Source organism: Apostichopus japonicus, chromosome 17 (genome assembly GCF_037975245.1).
Source record: "Apostichopus japonicus isolate 1M-3 chromosome 17, ASM3797524v1, whole genome shotgun sequence".
Taxonomy (NCBI): Eukaryota; Metazoa; Echinodermata; class Holothuroidea; order Aspidochirotida; family Stichopodidae; genus Apostichopus; species Apostichopus japonicus.
In genome coordinates, this window is record NC_092577.1 from 19,342,939 (window position 1) to 19,365,463 (window position 22,525).

The 22,525-nt window shown below is 40.9% G+C and overlaps 1 protein-coding gene across 1 annotated transcript in view; it reads right to left on the bottom strand.

Annotated features, from left to right (window-relative positions):
• LOC139984726 (uncharacterized) overlaps positions 1 to 22,525 on the bottom strand; it is a 226,439-nt gene that overhangs the window by 5,055 nt on the left and 198,859 nt on the right. The window lies entirely within an intron of this gene.

The following is a 22,525-nucleotide window of genomic DNA, read 5'->3' on the forward strand; positions in this document are numbered from 1 at the left end:
CATTGCAGACTTAGAAAAAGTCAGCATTCGAAAATTTTGCAAGAAATTGTTGCGTTCACCAGATATATTATCTCATCAAAATGACAAGTTGCAATATTTTGTTGCATTGCAGACTTAGAAAAAGTCAGCATTCGAACATTTTGCAAGAAATTGTTCCGTTCACCAGATATATTATCTCATCAAAATAACAATTTCCAATATTTAATAACATTTTGCTGTATTTTGACGAGAACTAAGTTGTCAAAGTAACGATATTCTGCATTTTGTTAACTTATTTCTTTGTGATGTGATGGCACCTATACGCTTCCGTACTTAGGTGATGAGTCTATCGTTCAGTGTAAAATCACTTTAAAATGTTTCAACTTGTTCACGTGTGACGGTTGCCTTTAACTACTCTGTAAGTTTCTTTTCCTTTTCTTCTTTTCTTAAGTTTTATCTTTGTTTTATCCTCTTTCTTCAGTCAACATCTCCTCACAATTCCCTATATTAGGGTTGCCACACGTTGTTTTACACCGGAAATGTGCTCAATTTAATGTTGTTTGTTTTTCGTAAACATAAATGAACATGTTAGCTCATAATCTTGAAGATTGATCTTGACAATGTGACTTTTGTCTGAAAATACCATTTTATTTTACCAAATTTGATATTTTAGTGATCAAAATCGTTAAGCTGTTGGTGGTGAATGGATTAAGTTCAGTATGATTTTGAACCTTGATTGGGAAGCAGTGTCATGGTTTTTTGTTCATGCTTGGACTGCAGGGGTGCCCAGGACTTCCCGAGTGCCGGGTCTAATGGGAGAGGGGGTGTCCCGACTTTTCAAGGTGCTCAGAAGTCAGATGCCAAATGCTGGCACTTGTGTAGCTTTTTATGCACATACACAAGTACACAAGTAGTTTTGCTAACAATTTACAATTTTGTTATCGGAAACACATTGCATGTTAAAACGCTGATTCTCTTGTAATTTCATTGCAGTTGTCACTTTCCTGTACGAGTTACAGAAGAGTTGTCGCCTGGAAACCATTTTCCAAGAAACAATGGAACAATTTTACAGAGGGAGCCTGCTGTGACATTTATGTCATTTGTGCATCAATCCAGCTCTAGTGAGTTGGTGCGATGCCAGGTGTTGAATGATGGTGCTGACAATCTTGCAGACAACATCCTTCTTCACCTCTATGGCATGAATGCCGGCGGGGGTATTCCCTGGTCCAGGCGACTCCTTACTGCCCCCACCAACAGGAAAGGTGAACTTGCCACACTGTTGGCCAGAAGACTTTTTGAGGAATACACTAAAAGCTTCAGATAAGAATCATAAAATAAATAACCATGGGTGGGATATGATGTCTGAAAGGAGGGGGGGTACCTGAACGAGGGGTGCAAGGGCAGCTGATATCTCCTCCCCCTTGTCAGAATTGTGTTTATTTCATAAAGCCCCTGGATGTAATATTTGAAGGTTTCTTCCATGAACTATAGTTCTGTATTTGAAAATAGAATTATGCTTTTTGCATAAAAAGCTAAGCCCAGATTTATTAAGCGACATAAAACTGTATTTCGACCACTGTATACAACAAGGATCACAAAGATTGCCAAAATATCAAACAGTCTGCAACTTTGACCTATTGTCCCCATATCACCCATTCAGTTGCATTGCTATTTTCCAGGGTCTCCAAAAGTGGTCGTAGTTTGCCCATTACCACATAATGAAGAAAAATGTTTTGTCTGCTCTAATAATGAGGAATTGTTCATTTAATCTTCTTACAGTCTGGTGCCAAAGTAAACCAGCAGATGATCAGGTAACTATCATTTTGAATTCTAATGTGCCAAGTTGGAAAAAGAACATATGATATGCCAATGTGCGACAAGGTTGAGATTTGGGACAAGTTGTGAACTGGTTAGGGGAACATTCAAACTTAACGGTCATGTGATCCGAGGTCACCAAAGGTCAATTAATGATAAAAAAGTAGTTCTTTTTGCGATAACTTGAGAATGAATTGTCCGTTAGGGTTGGAAATTGCTTCAATGTAATCCATTTGTCGACCCACATGTGGGTGACCTTTGACCTCAACTTGTCCTCTGGTGACCTTTACTTGTTTTGGGGAATTTTACCGTTTCGATGCAATTTTCAGATGTCAAAGGTACCTTCTGATCATAAATGTCAATGGTTTGACCCCCGTGTGACCTTCGTGTGCGAAGTTAATTATGTTAAAAATTAATGTTAAAAAAAGTATTTGGGGGGAAAAATGGGCAAAGAAAAAATATGTTGGAATTTTTAGTTTTCATGCTCAATTTAGGTGTCACGATCAAAAATGTCGATTGGTTGACCTCCGGGTGACCTTTGTGTGTGAAGTTATGTATACAAGTTCAAAGTTAACTTTTAGACATTTAATGCAATTAAATCGCAAATGCCAATGTGTGATACGGTTGATACTTTGTGACAAGTTGTGAATGGGGTGGTGGAACATTTTCAAATTTAACAGTCATGTCATCTGTGGTCACCAATGTTATCATATTTGTTGACCCGCTTGTAGGTGACCTTATATTTCTTACATTTCGACGCCATGTTCAGATCTCAAAAGTGCATTTTCATAAAAATTCGATCACATTTTGTGATCACAAAAGTGTTGGCTATAGTGTTGGTCACTTTATCGGTACATGTAGGACCACAATTACTTGCACTCTTTGAGGCCAATCTTGCTTGATAATATTATGTGTATTGTCATATACCCCTACGCAAGGAACCACAGTGCCCTTGGGCTCTTGTTGGTAGACTGGTCTGCTTTCTCCAAATGCATGAATAGCAAAAAAGAGATACGACTATAAGGTACGGTGCAGCCATTACAGGTAACACCACTTTGTAATATTAAATAATGAACTGGTTAGAAACGGTCTGTGTATTTGTTCGGGCAAGTTTGCAGCAAACAGAGAAAAAAAAACTGTAGCTCTCAGAGAAGAATTAACAATGAATTAATCGAACAGGAGGAATTAAAACTGGTGAATATAGGGCTAAAGCTAGGAAAAAGTTTTGAGCCAAGAACATGTGGATGTCTTTGGTTTAATTATGTGTTCATGCAGGAGGAATAAACAGTAACATAAATCCTAAGTGCAATTAAGATTTTCAGCATGACCAGCAATCTCATATTGTTTGGGCTCATCCTATGGATTCTGTTTCATTGTAGGTCCTGTTTGCCTTCTCATCGCAATGTACAAGTAAGTAATTAGTTGGCATGCCAAATGAATATGAAAAGCATTTTCAAACTGATTGCTTATGTAATCCTTTTATGGATTTTATGGAGTACTCAATTCAGTGGTAGTGCTGATATGGTAGGAGAAAATTTTCTGTGCAGCCCCTTTCCCCTAAAACAGATCTGATACCTATCCAAACTATATAGAGTTAGGCTAATGATTTGTACTAGAAACAGCTTCCGATACAAATCCTTCATGTGAAAAATTGAAAAATGTAAAATGATATACCACCATTTTATAAATGAGTTTTGTTATTTAGGCAAGAATCCTGAAAATGATGGAACCTCTTCCCTCATATCAGTATTATTTTTGCCCTTTACAACCTACCACAATTGCCTAAGCTGGTCCAGCCACTGGATAAATTTGAAACTACTTTAAGTTGACCTTCAGAATAACAATTTTGGAGGATCAGTATGGATAATGATAAGCCAATCAGTGGTGATATACAACATGTAAAGCTGCATTTAATATAGTGTGCAAGCCAAAGCACTCAGTGCAGGAATCTGCTTCGTTGAATTCAATAAGCATGTGTGTATGATCTCATATTGAGAACATGGATTATTAGCAGTTGATGTTAAGGCACTTAAATCCTCGGCAAGAGAGCAGTTTAAAACTCAACTTAAAGCTGTTAATTGCTCTATTGGAATGATATCATGTTGCTAGGTAATCCATTTAAAGATCCATACTAAAATGAATGGAAATGTGTACTTAAATGATAAAATGCAGGTTGTTAAAGGCATTGAAGACTTGCTCCAAACCGCATGCGGCCATCTGAACAAGTTAACTTTCGTTTGCTTGCAAGTGACGTTTTGTTTGTGTCGCTAAAAATGATGAAACGTGATACCTTCTTATCTTTAACTAGACCTGAGATGTCCATCGCTGTATTGTTCGTTTACTGTGCTGTGGGCATTGACCGCAGCTGTATGTATACTGACTGTACACTAGTGTCTAATTATCGAAGGTAGCAAGCTGTGTGTGTATTATCTGGGATCGATGGTGGTGTCTAACACTTCTGTTACACCTCATTTGAAACTAGGTCAGATTACCGGCATGAGATGTTTCTTTTTGCGCGAGTCTTCACACCTTTTAAGGGTCACCTTTATTCTATGTCATACACAACACAGGAAGTAAAAATTGATACGTACCATAAATTTCATGGTTTTTCTGTTAATATTCCCAGGGACGAAGGAGACGGTTGTGCACCCTGTGTTACCGTGGGCAACGGTACCTCGGCACCCACTTACGCAGAGTGCACAACATACGAGGCGCCAAAGAAAGGCAAAGAATGTTGTATGCCGCAAGAGAAAAGTAATTTCCACTATGTCTACTTTTGTTTCTGTTGGAAGCTGTAATGGTTTAACAAGAAATACCCTTTGGTGGGGGGGGGGGGGTTAAATTGAAAATAACATTGTATAAGGTAGGGTAAGCATACATTGTAGTTTGTTTTAAATATTACTATTGTTGTATATTGCAATAGCTTTTAGAATAAAGGGTCAAGGCCCAATGCAGTGTAGGCATAGCTTACTTTTGGCAGTTCTGTACATGAAGTCCTCAAAATTTAAAGACAAAATATGCCAGGGCCTTCTCTAAAATTGTTTTGTAAATGTAACATTTTGTCGTTAGGTATTGGATGCAACATTGTACAAACTTTCTTTCTGTATATATATATATGAGGAATGCCTATCGGTAAGCCAATTCTCTGTGGAAGGCGACTTCGGGACTGTCCTATGACTGGATGTCCTGCAAAAGGGTTGAAGAGAATTAACCATCATCTTGCCGGGGTACACAATCTTAATGTGAGTAGTGTATTACGGAAATACCAAATAAGACTGTAACTTCAGTGAATCTAGTATAAAACTAACCAAGCTCTTGACTATACAGTCTTTGTCATCGGCGTTTCACTGTCATTTTCCGTAATTTCATGACTCTGTCTGTGACAATGGGGGGGGGGGGGGAGTCTGATTCAGCTGCATGGAACTGATATCTAATATCCTGCAACTTGGTGGATATATCAAACTGAATTAAGGGGAAACTGAAGAAGGTGCAATTGTTGACATGCGTATTTTCCTGTCAAATAGAAGCAAAAACATGTAAAGAACCAGCCAATGGAAAGGGAAACTGACTTCACAGGGAGAGGGACTGCCCCTTTCCCGGCAAATCCAGAAGTAAATAACATCAAAAGACAAAGGAACCCCTCCCAGTGGCTGGACTTTAGCCTGGAAGTGAACTTTACTAACAAGTCCTATAGCTACCAAGATTCCTTATCCATGGTCCGAAAGTACTGCTGAAATGGGCCTCATGATGCCATCTTTCTTCTGGTTGGTAAACTGTAATAATGCAGAGCATATTTTTACTTTTTCGTTATCATTACTTTTTCGGATCCTACAGAGAGACACCCGCCTATATAGTGAGATGCTGCTATTAAGTAACAGGACTGCCCAGGATGAAAGGTCAATTGCCTCTTCAATAACATATCCTGAGATGTCAACAGAGCTTTTGCAGGACAACACTTTAGGTAAATAAAAGAAATCTATTTTGATTCCTCTTGTAGTTATCTAAACATATTGGGCCCAGTTTTGAGGCAATCAGTATTTCAATGTTATCTGTAGACGGAACTTTTTATTCATATACCTCCTATCTCTACGCATACAAACTAAGAAAACTGGAACAAAACTAACTTATCACTTTGTGGATTTATCTTGAACGTTACATGCACAATCGTAAGAGCATAATGGTAGTATATATATGATTTCTTTTAATTCTCACAGGACAGTTCCAGAAGTACTATGAGGTGCGCGGAGGGAACACTGCTGCTGCAAGGAAGTCTGCACTGCAGCATCGAAAGCAGGTGGAGGCCCTACTGAGACGTCTCAGCGTGACCACTATGCAGCTGATTACCCCTAATACACCTATAAGGTACTACAAACTTTCACTTCTATTATTTCCAAAACTGACCTTGGACCTACACCAACAACAGTTGAGCTCTTCTATTCAAATAAAATGCATTCATATGCCAAGTATGAAAAGGAGAGACACAACCTTCCATGTGAAGTTGAATGCTTACATCTGCAAAGTGAACTTTGTGGGGTTTTTTGGATGTGAAAGCACATTTTTATATTCTTTAATCATTAATGCATGTTCACAACAGGACTATCGCTAAACAAACAACAGTAAGTCAGACCTCTGTAAGTAATGCATCTATCTCTCTTTTGTTTCAAAATTGTGGAATCTTTACAGAAAGAAGCGAAGCAACCCAAAACTATTGGAAGCTACCTTCTTTCTGTGAAGAAGCTCTGCAATTTTTTAATTGCAAATAGGGAGGTGGCAAGCTGTCTTAGGGATCAACAGCAGGGCCACCATTCGTGATACGCAAAGCAGTGCAGATGACTTCACAGCTTCACTCCGTGCACAGACTGTCCGCAGGGAGTTGGAACTGGGGGCAAAGATAACTGGTAATATTACAATGTAATGTGCCTCTTTAAACAGATGATCATGCACTCCTTTCTCTTTATGAAATAATCTAACTAGACTAGACCTTCAGTAAAACAAGATTTAATACATACACCTTTTGTTTCTTAACCATAAGCATTATTCATAAAGCACTTCACAAGTACAATATCATTACATTCCATTGTTAATCTATCTCTGTATCTTCTTTTCCACGCCAGGACCATTTCACTGGATATAATCAAAACAACATATTACATTATTTATGTATCTTTCCATACAAACAGATGTCCTTCCTTCAAATGAGGTGGCAAGGTTTAAGGAAAGTGTCTACCTTGAGCTTGAGGCAACCATCCGTAAGTCTGCAAATATTAAATTAAGTATAAATAGTGAATGGCAGAAAGGTAATTTGAATGGTAACACCCATCCTTCCAACCAATCGAAGTTAAAGCAAAAATATAACAAAAAATATTCCTTTACCTAACAGATGACTAGTCAACATGAAAAGTAACAGTATGCCATTTATGTGTATGCTTGGACCTAAACCATTTACAATGGATTCGAGGAGGGGTGGTAGAAAGTACATGCGTGCTTCACAAAAGAAGAAAGCCGTTTGGCTTAGTGATTCCTACCGAGCCATGTGTCTTGTGAGAGCATTTAAGGTGGCACTGCACACAAAAGCCTTTAATAAGGTGGATCGGTAAACCCAGTATGAAGTTCCTGACTTTTACAAAGTTTTGAAGGTTTCAAATTCTGAATAGGGATATCTTGTTGGCCAGTCCACACACAAATTGTGGAGTTCACCAAAGTTGTATAATTTGAGCAAATATGAAAACAAGGTTTGTTAGGTAGACCTCTGTAAATCAGTTTTGTATGGGAATATTGACAGAAAAAGAAAGAACTATAGCACTTGTTAAACTGGATCTTCATAGCAAGTGTGAAGTTTATCCAAGTTGCTTTATCAAGTTAATAAGTTGTTTTTATCCCGATATTGACCTCTGTTGACATCAAATGACCTTTGTTGTCCTCAACATTATAGGTGCATCTACATAAGAAATAAAACGTTCCAACTCTATACTTTTTAATATTTTGTATAAAAACCAAGGCATCTCATTCACATACATACACCATCTAGTACAATTCCTTAGTGTTATATATTCCATGGAATAAAAAAAAAACCATAAAATGGATATGTAAGTACTGCACATGCATCTTGTCAAATCTTATAACACTTATCTTCCAGGTGCATTACAGAACACTCCCAACTTAGTTGAGAGGTCACAGGTGGCCAGTGTCAGAAATATTCTCATCACATTAATTCTTTTAGTGTCTGGCCACCGCAGTGGCGTAATCACTCAACTAAGTCTGGGCGAGTTCCAAGATGCAGTGATGGAGTTGTACGGGGAGGAGTCCTATTTCATGAAGGTAGGGTTTATTGTAAAATTCATATTTGTATAAGTTCAAACGTCTCATAAAATATTAAAACAATGACATGAAACGAGATACATCATTACTTTCTTGAAATCAAGGTAGGCATTACAGCATATAGGAATGAAATCTGTCTTCAGCAGATAAATGTTTTATTGCATTCTTTCAATTCCTTTATTAAGGAAACATTTTCGAAAAATTTAGCTGAAACCTCATTTATGACGGTTCGTCAGATAAGCAGCTTAAACAAAGTTGCATTTGTTTCATAAAGGACAGCTTTACGTGTTTGCTATTTGAAAGCACAAAGAACCACCGTAATTTTTCCATTGAAATAAACTGTAAAACAAATTGAAATGTCATTCAGTAATTGCAAGTGAACAGTTACAATGTGGGCCTTGTGAGGGTTACAAGATACCCTACGATACGAGTTCCGTATAAATAACATAACCTTACCCGCCTCACCCCACCCCAACCTACATCTTGGTCTCTAAGGATAAGTGCAGAATCATACTACTATTAGCTCTAAATATCCATATAAAATCGCTAAAACATCAGAGTGCTACTATGGATCTTTGTTTTTGACTGTCAGTTGATTTTGAAAAAAAAACACTTTGAAGATAAGCATCTATTTTCATTCATATACAATCATTAGGAGTTATTGAGGTAATTATATATTTGTATTCACAGTTCAGCACATTACCTTCAACGTCCACAGACAAAGGTGTAAGTATAGCGTAATCAATCTTTGAGAAACAGTGGAGGTGTTTGAGAGGCTGCCTAGCAAAGGTAGTCTTGCATTCACAGGTACACCACATGAAGCAGATGTGTTATGGTGTATTAGAAAAAAAAGTCTTCCTACTTGTAATGATGAGTTCAGTATAAAGTGTCCAGACAACTAGCAATTCGGTGCACTATCCTCGATAACCTTTCGCCAGATGCATAAATGTACATCACTTATCTTGAAAAGATTTAAAGCATTCTTAAGTACTGCCATGTTCTATATTTTGAGAATGCTCTACTGCTACACATTTATTTCATTCCAATGGAGACGCACATAGCGGCATTACAGTAGGAATAAATTAATAGAGCTACATATAGTAATACCTTGACAGGACAGTCCCTCTTCCTAAGAGACATTTCAGTTTATATGAGTAGGTTATTTACTTTAGGCATTGACAGCTATCTTTTCTTACTCTAGAAAAACGCCAAAGGGCCATGTTTACTTTGGAAGAGGTCAAGGGAATAATGGAAATATATAATAACACCAAAAAAAGATACAGTGCAAAATCCAATATCAAAGATGTAGTACAGGATGGTACTTTCAAGGACTACAGTAATATATATATATGGAGTGTGGAATAGTTCAAGTTTTGGTTCTGTCTTGCCAACCTTTATGGTAAAATTAACGAAAAGACTTCTGTGCACTTACAACAATGTTTTTTTTTTGGCTACAGAAAATTTAAAACAGTCTATTTAAACAAGGGGATTGAATCCGATATAACTGGTGCATCTTATAATATTGCCACGTGTATTGCTTTGTAACTCAGTGACCAAATACCAGAATTCGAAGATATTTTGCAATTTTACCATCCTAAGTGAAGTCTACCTTGGGGTACTTTAACAAACTTCCTCAGTTTCTTCAGGTGGATTTGGTGGCCATAAGTATGCTTAAAATATGCTAGTTTAGCCGTACACTCTCAACTACACTGTTTTTGTTACAGCCTGTACTTTTTGGTGGAAGGTATTTTCCAGTTCTTATTTGGTTGATATTATGAAGAAGGGTCTAAGCTAACCATTAACAATTGGTACGTAAGTTTGACTGCAACTAAGTTTTAGTTAAGCAGTGTAAATTTTGTTAAGTAACGTTGCATTATTACACTAACTAATGTGTCTAATATCTTGGCCCTCAAATATTTCTCATTTGTGACAACATGACCAGTCGTTTTAAATTCTGGGAGATTCTTGACCTTCCGTTAACATGCGTCACCTCTAAAACAGGTTAGTTGGAATATGTGATCTGTACTTATCCAATAAACATCTTCCTTGGCTAAAACTCATATTACAGTATTTCTGTAGAGGTGTAGCAACCAGTATGATATCTTTTAAAAGGTACTTTATTTATTAATAATGTTAAATTTGAATTAAACTGTAAATGAATGTTTAGGAGGTGACACAAGATTGTTAACACTTCATTTTTTACATTTCTGCTGTTTGTGTACCATCATATGCTAATGGATGACTTGATCTCCCTTAGGAACACTGTAACAAACTGAACAAAGTATTAAACTGTCACATATGATCAGTTGATGGATAAATTACAAATATGTGTTTTTAGGCCACTTTTTCCCCTTTCTGGACAAGAGATAGGGTGCCCATTGCTTACATTAGTGTAAACTGAATTTGGTATTTTCACCTGGCCTGAAAAAGGGGGTTTTCTGACTGAAAAAGGGGGTTTTCTGACCCCCCCGCGAAGCGGGGGGGGGGGGCGGAATGATACTCCACATTTTACACTGGGGGCTAACGCCCCCCAGCCACCCGGTCCCTACGCCCTTGGGAATGGAATGATTGATTAGTAAATACGTTCTGTCCATAAAAGATCAAAATCACCAAACATGCACGTTTTAAAACGGATATAAATTCAATTATAAATAATACATTGTGTATTGTAGTTGGCTTTCGTGGAGTGCAGACGTGTTTTTCGCTCTCGCTCTCCATCTGATAACTTTTTTCACTGTACTGTACTGTGCTATACTTCCCGCCAGGCGGGTGTGCGCCATATCGTATATCGTTACCGTATATAGTCATCGTATATTGTATTTTATCCAACCTATCTTTAGTTTGTTTTGTTACTCCTCTGTGGCCCAGCCACCTTCGGTATCATGGCATCGCGCCGTGATTCCAAAATTGTTAAGTTAACCTTCACCGGTGAACAAGCGGTTCCACCGGTGCAAGTTTTTAGTATTTTAAAGAGTAAGGGTGTTGTTGTGCCTGGAGAGGTTGATGCGTTGCAAGCTCTCCAGGGTCGTAATACTTATGATGTACGTTTTACAAGTGACGTGACCCGGCAGAAGGGTGTCACGTTGCTGAGTGGGGTTGAAGGTTTGACAGTTACTCCATACGAGCGTTCCGTGTGGGTAACTGTCATCCACGTAGGACTAGAGGTGCGTCAGGAACTTGTCGCAACTGTTTTAGGTCGGTTTGGGGCTGTCAAGGCCATCAAAACTGTGCTCCTACGCACAGGCCCCTGGGGTGTTGAACGGGCACCGACAGGTTCGGATCGACCTCAAGCAGGACATTCCCTCCTTCCTTTTTATTGCCGGGCATAAAGCTCACGTGCGTTACCCCGGTCAGCCCCGTACCTGCTTCAGGTGTGGGGAGACCGGGCACGAAGCCAAGGGCTGCCCAAACAAAAAGTGTGGGCGCTGCCTTCGTCTTGGGCATGATACCTCTGCTTGCCCAAGCGAAGTTGTGTGCTCACTCTGTGGGAAGGAGGGGCATGTTTTTCGCGCTTGTCCCTCCTCTTATGTCTTTATGACAAAGAGTGGGGGTCAATCAAAGGCGCCAAGTTCTGGCGCACCTACTGCCTCGGAGGAAGCTCCACGCAAAGAGGGGCAACCGGATGCACCTAGTTCACCCTCCCCCGTAGTTGCAGACCCCAACCCCGTGCCCGCACCAAGAAAGTCTCCACCAGCTTCCCCTATCAACTCGTCCAGTTCCGTCCCCAGTCCGCCGCCGGTATCGCCAGATCCGGAGACTCTGTCCGACGGCGACTCCGGGGACTCGGTGGTCATCGGGTCTCCGGAGGCTCTGTCTGACAGCGACTCTGGGGGCTCGGTGATCGTGGAGCCAAAACGTGCCACTGGGACGAGCTGGTACGACGAGATGGGGGAACCCTCTCTAAAAAGGTCGGCCTCAAGCGACGACTCAGACGACGATATGTCGTCTAGAGCTCGCTTGAAGCTTACAAAATCGTCGTGGGCGTAGTTTTGCGTCATTGCCCTCTCATGGCCCATACTTTTTCAGTTGCCACTTTCAACGTCAATGGCATGAGGGATCATCGCAAGCGCAGTCGCATTTTCCAATATTGTACTTCAATGGAAGTCGACTGCGTTTGCCTGCAGGAAACACATATTTTGGAAGAAGATGTCCCTCTATGGGCTTATGAGTGGGGTGGTGGGCTGCATGCTTCGTTTGGTTCGTCTTCATCCTGTGGCACTGTCATCCTTCTGTCACCTCGTCAGGCGGGTTTTGCCACTAGGGTGGAGACGGATCACGAGGGCCGATTGGTTTGCATTCTATTCAAGTATCCACAGGGTAACATCTCCCTTTGCAATGTGTATGCTCCCAATCGGCCTTCTGCTAGACGAGAATTTTTTAACACGCTACCCTCCTTTGTTCCTGGTAGTGCACCATGTGTCATGGTCGGAGACTTTAACTGTGTCCCAGACTCGGGTCTTGACAGACTCGGGGCTTCTGTGTCTGCTAGTCCTGACGCTGGGATCACAGAATTGGACAGATTCACTTCGGCACACCATTTAGCCGATGTCTGGAGGCATATGCACCCGTGTAGTACGGTGTATACGTGGATGAGGCCTAACGGAGAAGATGCCTCCAGGATAGATCGAGTGTATGCGCCCGTAAGTTTTAAATTTTCGGGTTGCGAGACGCTCAGCTGTCCGCTCTCTGACCATGACACTGTAGTAGCACGTTTTGTTTTGCCTTCCATTTTCCCGATCGGGCGGGGCCTATGGAAGCTTAACTGTCGGATTCTTGGCGAGGCAGAGTTCCGCCAAGGTTTCGAGACCAGGTACAAAGGATGGCAAACATTGAAGCCGGCCTTTGCTTCTACATCCCAATGGTGGGATGATGTCAAGTTGCGCATCAAACGCTTCGCAATTCAGTATTGCGTGACCCACGCACGGCGTCGAAGAGAACATTTTTCGAAGCTGTGCGCGGAGGTGAAGTTTGGCGACCCTTCGGCTGTCATCGCTTTGCAGACCTATCTCGATGAAAAGTACCACGGTGCCCGCGTCAGGGCCCGTGTCGAAGCGGTGGAAGCCGAGGAACGCCCTTCACTGAGGTTTTACCAGTCCGTAAGCTCATCGGCGTGTGACAGACGCGTCCCATCTGTGCGCGCTACTGATGGGACCGTGGTTAGTGACCCTCACGGCATTGTCCGCGTATACAAGGATTATTATTTGAGTCTGTTTACGCGTGGCAGTGTCGACTTGTCGGCACAGGCCGATTTATTGAGGGGAATCTCAAAAACCGTTCCCCACGATGTCAATGATATTTTGGGGGGCGGAATAACCACTGTTGAGCTTTGGAAGGCGCTTTCGAAGATGAAGAATGGCAAGTCCCCGGGTTCGGACGGGCTTCCGAGGGAGTTCTACCGAACCTTCTGGGCAATAATAGGACCCGACCTCAGAGCCGTCTTCGAGGACGCCTTCCAAAACGGACTGTTAAACCAAAGTCAACGTCTGGGCATGATTACTTTGCTGCCCAAGTCTGGTGACCCCTTGGACCCTCATAACAAGCGTCCAATCACCTTGTTAAATGTAGACTACAAGTTGTTGGCTAAGGCTTTGTGCAACCGCCTTGCACTGGCTATGCCGCATCTTGTGGGTGATCTCCAGACTTGTGCAGTGAAGGGTCATTGCATCCAGCAGAACTTGTGGTTGATGCGCGACTTGACCGACTTTGTTATTGAACGAGATCTGCCATGTGCATTGGTGTCTCTGGACCAGCAGAAGGCCTTTGACATGGTGGATCGTGGGTTTTTAATGAATGTATTGGACACGTTTCACTTGCACCCGGTTTTTCGTAAATGGATTTCTGTTTTGTATCAGTACAGTTTCAGTTCTGTTATCGTAAATGGGTTTTGTTCGGAGGTTTTTAACGTGGAGAGGGGGGTGCGCCAGGGGTGCCCTCCTGTCTCCATTACTTTATGTTTTGTTTAGCGAGTCCCTGTCTCGTCTTTTGGAAAGGGACTCAAGACTTGTTCCATTCGTTGTGCCAGGGGGGTGCCAAAGTGAAGTGCGTTCAATATGCAGATGACGTCAGGTGTGTTATTTCGAGTCTGGGCTCCTTTCGTGCCCTCTCGCAGGATTTATCTATCTTTGAGAGAGCTACCGGGGCGAAGTTGAATCCGGAAAAGACAAAGGGCCTTCGCCTTGGTAGCTGGAGATACAGAGACTTACCATTCGGTGCATCGTGGTCGGATCAAAATATCAAAATTAATGGTATATGGTTCGGCTGTGATGCACCTTGTGATGTCACCTGGAACGAGAGGGCTGAGGTTCTTCAGAGCAGGCTCGAAACCTTTGGCACCCGCTGGCTTTCGATCCTAGGGAAAGACACCGTAATTAATCGTAATTACCCGGGCGCGGTGTATCCAATTCCGCGTCGCGTCCTGGTGCGGTTGGAGAGAGCGATATTTTCATTTATTTGGTCGGGTGGTACAGAGCTTGTCAAAAGGGCGGTAATGTACCAAAAACTGGAGAAGGGTGGGTTAGGGGTGGTTCATCTGGGAAGTAAATTGACCTTTTTCATATTTAAGCAGTTGTTTGTAGCGGTAACTGACCCAGGGTTGCCTTGTTCATATTTTGTACGTTTTTGGGGCGGTTTGCACCTGCGTCGATGGGTCCCGGCGCTGTTTAGCAACAGAGAACCGCATAGTAGTACTCCAAACAGGGTGGTGCGTGTCATTTGCTCCGCTCTGATTGAGTTGCCCCCTGTTGACCTGTCACAGCCGGCCCTCGTTCACAGTTCGTTGCGGGATAGGGCCTTTGAATGCAATTTTTGTCCAGGGACGTCATTCTGCCGAAGTATGGCGTTCGGTGCATTCAAGGCTGAATGGTGGCAGGCTCCGTGATCTTGCATGGAGAATTGCACACGGTGCCTTGGTGACCAACCTAAAAAGATACCATTGGCGATTGGGTGATGGACTGTGCCCGAGGACCGGCTGTGACAGCTTAGAGAGTACCGCTCATGTTTTTTGGCATTGTTGCTTTGTAGTTAACTTATGGGAGTGGTTCCAGACCTGGACCGACCGTGTTACGGGAGACCGTTCATGGTCGGTAGGACAGGGCTTTATTTTATATGGGGTAGACCCTCCAGTTTGTTCGGTTGCTGTTTTGCATCGCATTATTTTTGTTTGCTCTATTGTGAAAAAACATGTTTGGCGGAATAGATGTGATGTGGTTTTTAGGGGGAAATTTGCCAGTTGGCAGGCAGTCCTGGAGGCGGTGAAGTCTGATATTCGCCTTCAGATTGAAGGCGATTTTCGCCGTTTATCTGGGGCTGCCTTTTTTGGACGGTGGTGTACTGGGGAGGGGTTTTTCGTTTCGCTCCGTACTGGTCGTCCTTTTGTGGTTTTTTGAATGTTTGAGTGGGGGGGTTGGGCGTTTTGTCTCTGCAGGTCGGCGGGCGTATGTTTTATTGGCTCGCTTGACCTGAGTTTCGTTTTTCAGAATGGGATGTTTCGGTGGTTACATCTCTATGTTCCGACGTCTCTATGTTCCGACGTCTCTATGTTCCGACGTCTCTATGTTCCGACGTCTCTATGTTCCGACGTCTCTATGTTCCGACGTCTCTATGTTCCGACGTCTCTATGTTCCGACGTCTCTATGTTCCGACGTCTCTATGTTCCGACGTCTCTATGTTCCGACGTCTCTATGTTCCGACGTCTCTATGTTCCGACGTCTCTATGTTCCGACGTCTCTATGTTCCGACGTCTCTATGTTCCGACGTCTCTATGTTCCGACGTCTCTATGTTCCGACGTCTCTATGTTCCGACGTCTCTATGTTCCGACGTCTCTATGTTCCGACGTCTCTATGTTCCGACGTCTCTATGTTCCGACGTCTCTATGTTCCGACGTCTCTATGTTCCGACGTCTCTATGTTCCGACGTCTCTATGTTCCGACGTCTCTATGTTCCGACGTCTCTATGTTCCGACGTCTCTATGTTCCGACGTCTCTATGTTCCGACGTCTCTATGTTCCGACGTCTCTATGTTCCGACGTCTCTATGTTCCGACGTCTCTATGTTCCGACGTCTCTATGTTCCGACGTCTCTATGTTCCGACGTCTCTATGTTCCGACGTCTCTATGTTCCGACGTCTCTATGTTCCGACAAATTGTTTGGAGCAAATATTTTTTGGGCAAAATTTTTTCGGACCCATTTTTGTGACACAATTTTTTTCGGACCCCATTCTTTTTGGACCCAATTTTTTCGGACCCAATTTTTTTCGGGCCCATTTTTTTTGCACTGAATTTTTTTCGGACCGAATTTTTCTGGTCCAATATTTGTTCACCCAAATTTTTTTGTGGACCGAATTTTTTTGGGACCTAATTTTTGTGGACCCATTTTTCGGACTTAATTTGGGTCCCAAAAATTTGGGTCCAAAGTAATTGGGGTCCCGAAAAACATTGGTCAGAAAGTATTGGTAAAAATTTTGCACAAAAAAATATGGGTCCCCAAAAAGTTTGGTCCAAAAAATGGGGTCCGAAAAAAATTGGGTCACTAAAGAATGGGCTCAGAAAAAATTGGGTCCGAAAAAAACTTGGGTCCAAAAAAATTGGGTCACAAAAGAATGGGGTCAGAAAAAAAATGGGGTACCCAAAAATGTTGGTCCAAAAAAATGTTGGTCCAAAAAAATGTTGGTACAAAAAAGATGGGGGTTCCGAAAAAAAATTGGGTCACAAATGGGGTCCGAATAAAATTTGGTCCAAAAAAAATTAGAGTCCAAACAGGACGTCGGAACATAGAGACGTCGGAACACAGAGACGTGACCGTTTCGGTAGTGCCGTTTGGCCGTGACGTTTGATATCCCGCATGGCGGGTCACGTAAAAAGCACATTGTGATGCATGTTTTCCAAACGGTATTCAAGTCATGTGATATCTATTGTAACAATTGTATGTGTCTGTAAATGTAAAAACAAAGTGGAATTTTAAAGGCAAACTCGTGACAAAATATTCCTCTATATATATAGGGGTAGGTCGAAAGTTATGCGATATGATTGCTTTCAATAGCTATTAGCAGAGTAACCCTGCAGCTCAAACCTTTACATAAATTTTAATCAAAATGTCTAGGCTGCATTTCGTTACTTTTACTCTATTGACAAATGACCTGTTATTGTTCATGCTGGGTTATTTTTATGCTCCAATATGATCTCAATGATATTGTCATATTTACTTTTCAATTATATACTTTTCGTATGATAGTGAAAGAAAGCATGATAGTGAAAAGGATATTGTGTTTAATTTTGATTGTAATGTATGTGATGTAAATTCGAATTTAGCACTTTAAATGTTGCTTAACACTCAATTTTTCAAGTGAAGAATAAAACATAAGTTAACAACTCATTTTCTACAATGTGGTAATTGTTTGTAATTGTTCGAATGTGCCTAACGACGCCTTTTGTTCCTCTCTAAGTACTAAATTAATTAACATCTTCATTTGGCGAGCTAGAGAAATGACCATTACTTGATAACTACACATGGTAATCAATATCTGGCTTCATGCATTAATGGCTAATTTTTCAACAGAGGTTCTGTGAAAATTTGAACTGAATAGCTGAAACTGTTGCTGACATGCAAATTCTGCTATAAATACAATAACATAGTTATAGCTGAGAAAAACAAATAAATACTTAAGCTTAAGCAGCACTGTGAAATTATGTCTGCAGAACAAAATGACTCCAACATAAGACTAAAGACCTTATTTCTTTCTTCTCTTCTATTTATTGAAATCATTTACAATTCAAATTCATGAATCTGTACAAATTGAAATTCATAAAAACTATTACAATTAAATTAAATGCATCATTATTGAAATAATTAGTAAACAAAAACAACACAGAACCCTGAGAACAGACACCCTGAGAAGTAAACAGAAATACACATTAAGATCCACATACATAATAAAACAGACAACCATTGCTCTAAATGAAATAACCCCCTTCCGCCTACAATTGGCACATAACATAACAAAAATGACCCCTAATTTAAAGGTTAATTATGAAATTAAAGACAAAAAAACACAAATTCTCTATGACTAGAGAAGGAATGTACTTAGAAGTTTCTACGGCACATGACAGTATGAGTACAGCTTACATGCCTGTATGCATACTGTCATGTGCCGTTATGACAGTGAGGTAGTGAGGTAGCAGTTGGTTTATACAGCTTAACTCATTGACAAACTATTGACAAAGTTATGATGGTTGACAGTGGCTACACATCTCAGTAAAGTGTATTCCCTTCCTGTCTTCTCTCGCTTTATTTTTTTCCTATGTGGGTTTAACTATCAATCAACTATTCAGTTAGAGGATAGGAAAACCCACATAGGACAAACAGAGAGACAAGGAATACATCACTGGGATCTGTAAATTAAGAAGAAAAAGGAAAAAGAAAGACAAAAATATAAACTACTGGTAGGGAGTTGATCTCCACGACAACAAGACTGTATTTACAAGCCGTGTTAGTTTTAGCTTTGTACATGCAGGGACAGGGGAAAGTTACTGTATTTTTGTCAGCAAAGTAATGTAAAGAGAAAACAGTACAATGGAAGGTACAATGACAAGACAAACACTTAAAAGACAAAAAGAAAGAAATCAAAAATCTAAACTACTGGTAGGGACTTCATCTCCACGGCAACAACACGGTGTATTTACAAGCCGTAGTGTAAATGTAAAGTCAATAAATCACTTAACGATGCACCATATATCCATTTAAAAAAAGGTATCGTGATCAATAGCCCATGAAGATAACTCAAGAGCTAATATAGGCTGTGCGGCACTATAAGAGAAATCAACATGGGCCTACTAGTGGTTCACAGCAGCTTAGGTACTACTGACGGGTGGGGGGATCGCTGGCCCCCTCACCCCAGAAACGCACATAAGCGGTGCGGTGGGAGGTGTGCACTAAACATGACCTAAACTGAAAGCATCCAGAGATTCAGAAAAGTTCGGGCATCCAGATGGTAGATGAACACCTCTCGGTCAAGGATGGGGTGATCAGTGCCTATAAAATACACCACCCACTCCCCATTACTGACGGAGGCTAGACTAATAACATATAAAATGTACAGCTGATATATGTGACAGTAGTCACAATGGACATTAAAGTTTCTGCAACTCTACGAACGATTTAAAACAATGGCCCAATGGGCACTATGGTCAATTGATGAAGTCAAATATGTTGTTTATGTCATCACCCAATATTATCATCATACCAACTTCAGTTGATACAGTATGACACTGACTCTACTGAATATTCATAGTATCACACATGGTCAGGTACCATTCAGTAATTCTTATACTAAAGTATATGCTAATACAAGAGCCCGATGGCATTATCCAAATTTGGTCCAGAAAACTGTTGGTTCACAAGATTTGGACCAATAACAAGTAAAAAAAAGTCATAAAATCGTACAAAATATTTTCATAAAATTACTTTTAACTTAATAAAATAACCTGATCAAATTTCATAAAATAATACTTTTCAGGTACGTGAGGATATGACGTGACAGCTAGTCTGATTTCAGCAGTTTCTACACAATCAGATAGAACTTTTAATTTGAAAATCTCCTAAGCGGAAAATGAATTGGAATAATTTCTTCATTATTGGGTTTCTTTTATTGTCCTCTTTCATATAAGATAAACATTTGTGGCACCTGGACTAATCCTAAAAGTATAACTGACAGGAGTTGTGGGATTGCTTTTAATAGCTATTAGCAGATAAATCCTGCAACTCAAACCATTGCATAAATTCTACTCGAAGGGCCACTTATTGTAGATTGTTAAAACCAACAGCTACCAGTCTAGGTTGCATTTCGTTACTGTTACTCTATTGACAAATGACCTGTTATTGTTCATGTTGGGTTACTTTATACTCAAATAGGATCTCAATGATATTTACTTTTTATATTTTATTGGTACAAAGTGTCAGAACCCTAATAAGGACCAAAGGACGACCGGCTCCTAAAAATACACAACCGAGACCTGCGATCCCTATCACCAACTTTTGCATTTATAAAGAACACGTATTTCTATCAGGTCCTTTGGGACCACGTATCTCCCGAACAGAAGCAGATATGGACCTAGGAATTGCAGATTTGGGCTTCTTGAGCATCGATTACCCCTTGTGACGTCATTTTGACGAAATCAATTTTTTGAGCCAATTTTGGCCAAAACTGTTTTTTTTTACGTTTTTGGGGGTGAAAATAATTTTTGTCGCGAAGACGCGGGCAATGTGGATCTTTTCTGGTAGTTCTTCACATGCTGATCACGATTCTGAAGTTTATTTTGGAATTGGGTGTTGTGTGGGGGCGTTAGGAGGAAAAAATCACTGGGGCGGGAACCCGAAATTTGGTGTTTTCAAAACGAACGAATTACACCTCATCTGGTGCTACTTGGGGCGCTGAATATGGATCTGGGATTATTTTGACGGTTCAGAGGCGTGGGGAGTGGTGGGGGTATTTAAAGGCACACTCTCAGGTAGGAAATTGCTAAAATCAAAAATCTTGTCTCAACGTATTCCCCGATTAAAAAATAAAAACAATGCTGCCCTCTTCTCACAGCGGCAACATATTCATTTCTTTAATATGGCATTCTCATCCTTAGCTATAAACAGCATACGCAAATGGGTACCGTTACCGCGAAGGTATCAGATTTCCGAGATTGTAATCTGCCTCTCAGTGTTGCGTAACCTATAGGCACACTGTGTAATTGTACTGTGTGCTATTCGAGTTACGCAATTTTTCGATTTGCTATATGTAACAGTGCATATTGTACTGCTGGGAAAACGCTATACCAGCTCGTAGCAGCATATAAACATGTCACTGAATGTGTGCTGCTTATGTATTGTTATTTGACGAAACGACTTGCTTCTGGCCTAACGTTCTTCAATACTTGAGTTCAAAATCAAATAAAACAGTGAGCAAACAGCTTATCCACTAGAGAGCCTGTGTATAAAAAACACGCACATAATACAGGTTAATGAGCATGGTGAACACAAAGAGATAGATGTAAGGGGATTAGTAGACAAGGGATGGAGAGAAGAATGAAAGATAAAAACCAACAGGGGAAGAGGATAGATAGGAGATAAACAGTGGAGGGACAAAGAGAGGATTAAGGGAAGGGGTAGGGAATAAACTGGAGAAGGACAACGACAGAAAAGTGTGGAGAAAAAAGGGGTGGAAAAAGCTATGAGAAGAGAGTAATGGGGGAGGGGGGTAAGGGGAGAAGGAGGGGGAATGAAGAAAAGTTAGTCATGTCCTTCCTGAATGTTGAGCCCATGAGGTTGAATGGTGCGAAGGCGTAGCATCCACAACCTCTCTCTGCTGATTCGCACTAGCTCAGGACGGCTACCTAAGGATTCAATCCCCTGGGCCTATAGAGACATGTCGTTAATGGTATGGTTGCATAGCTCCCAACTCTTGAGAAGGCAAATGCTGGTCCATGCCACGAATTGCCGTCCTGGGGGAGGGGTATATGGGGGGTGTCTCCCTCCCCTTTTTATTTTTTTTTTGGAATCCTGGTGATGCCTACATGTAAACTGGTGGCACCTACAAAGGCTTTTGTCACCCACAATTTTCGGAGAAATATGCCTTTTTTTGGTGTGTTACATCAATAAATTGAGTAGTAGATGATAATTAATTCTTGACCGTGGCATGAAAATGTTCGCTGATCGCCCCAATGAAATGAAATATAGCCTAATTTCAGGTTCAAATGATGATGTAAAGGAGGTTTTATACTCTATTATGCTAAATGCTAAAGAAATGACGGTTGCTAAGTCCAAATTTGATGCAATTTTTTTATGTATACTTGTCAATTACAATGCAGGTTTTTGGGATGCTTGAGCGGGTCAGGGGCTTTGGGTGTTACAATGCGGGTCCAACCCGCGAATTGTGGGTCAGTTGGGAGCTCTGTGGTTGGGAAGGTTAAAGTGTTCTCCAAAAAAACCTAAAAGATGAATGACCTTCGGCACAGGGGTAAACTGGACTCCTCCAGCTGCCTTTACTACATTTTACTGCATTACTACAAACATATGGTGGCTTCCACGCGAACTCTCGACCAGAGTATGCTGTATTGGCCCCAAATAAATCAGATATTCAAATATGGTTACCTTTGGTGAAAGTTTTGAAACTGGTTTTATTACCACCTTCCAGGAAATTTACCTCACTGGGACATTCAGGCATCTTATGCTTTCAATTAGAATGCCTTAGAACAATTTGGAAAGTAAATACCTCTAGGAACATATTAAATATTCTAGCAATTATAGCATGCTAAATTGGGGACAATACTACATAGCCCACCTTGAAAATATCCTGTAACCTACTACTATCTAATATGGAAGAAATGCTTTGGTTAAAGTATGAATATGGTCACTTGAACATTAAGAAATGCAA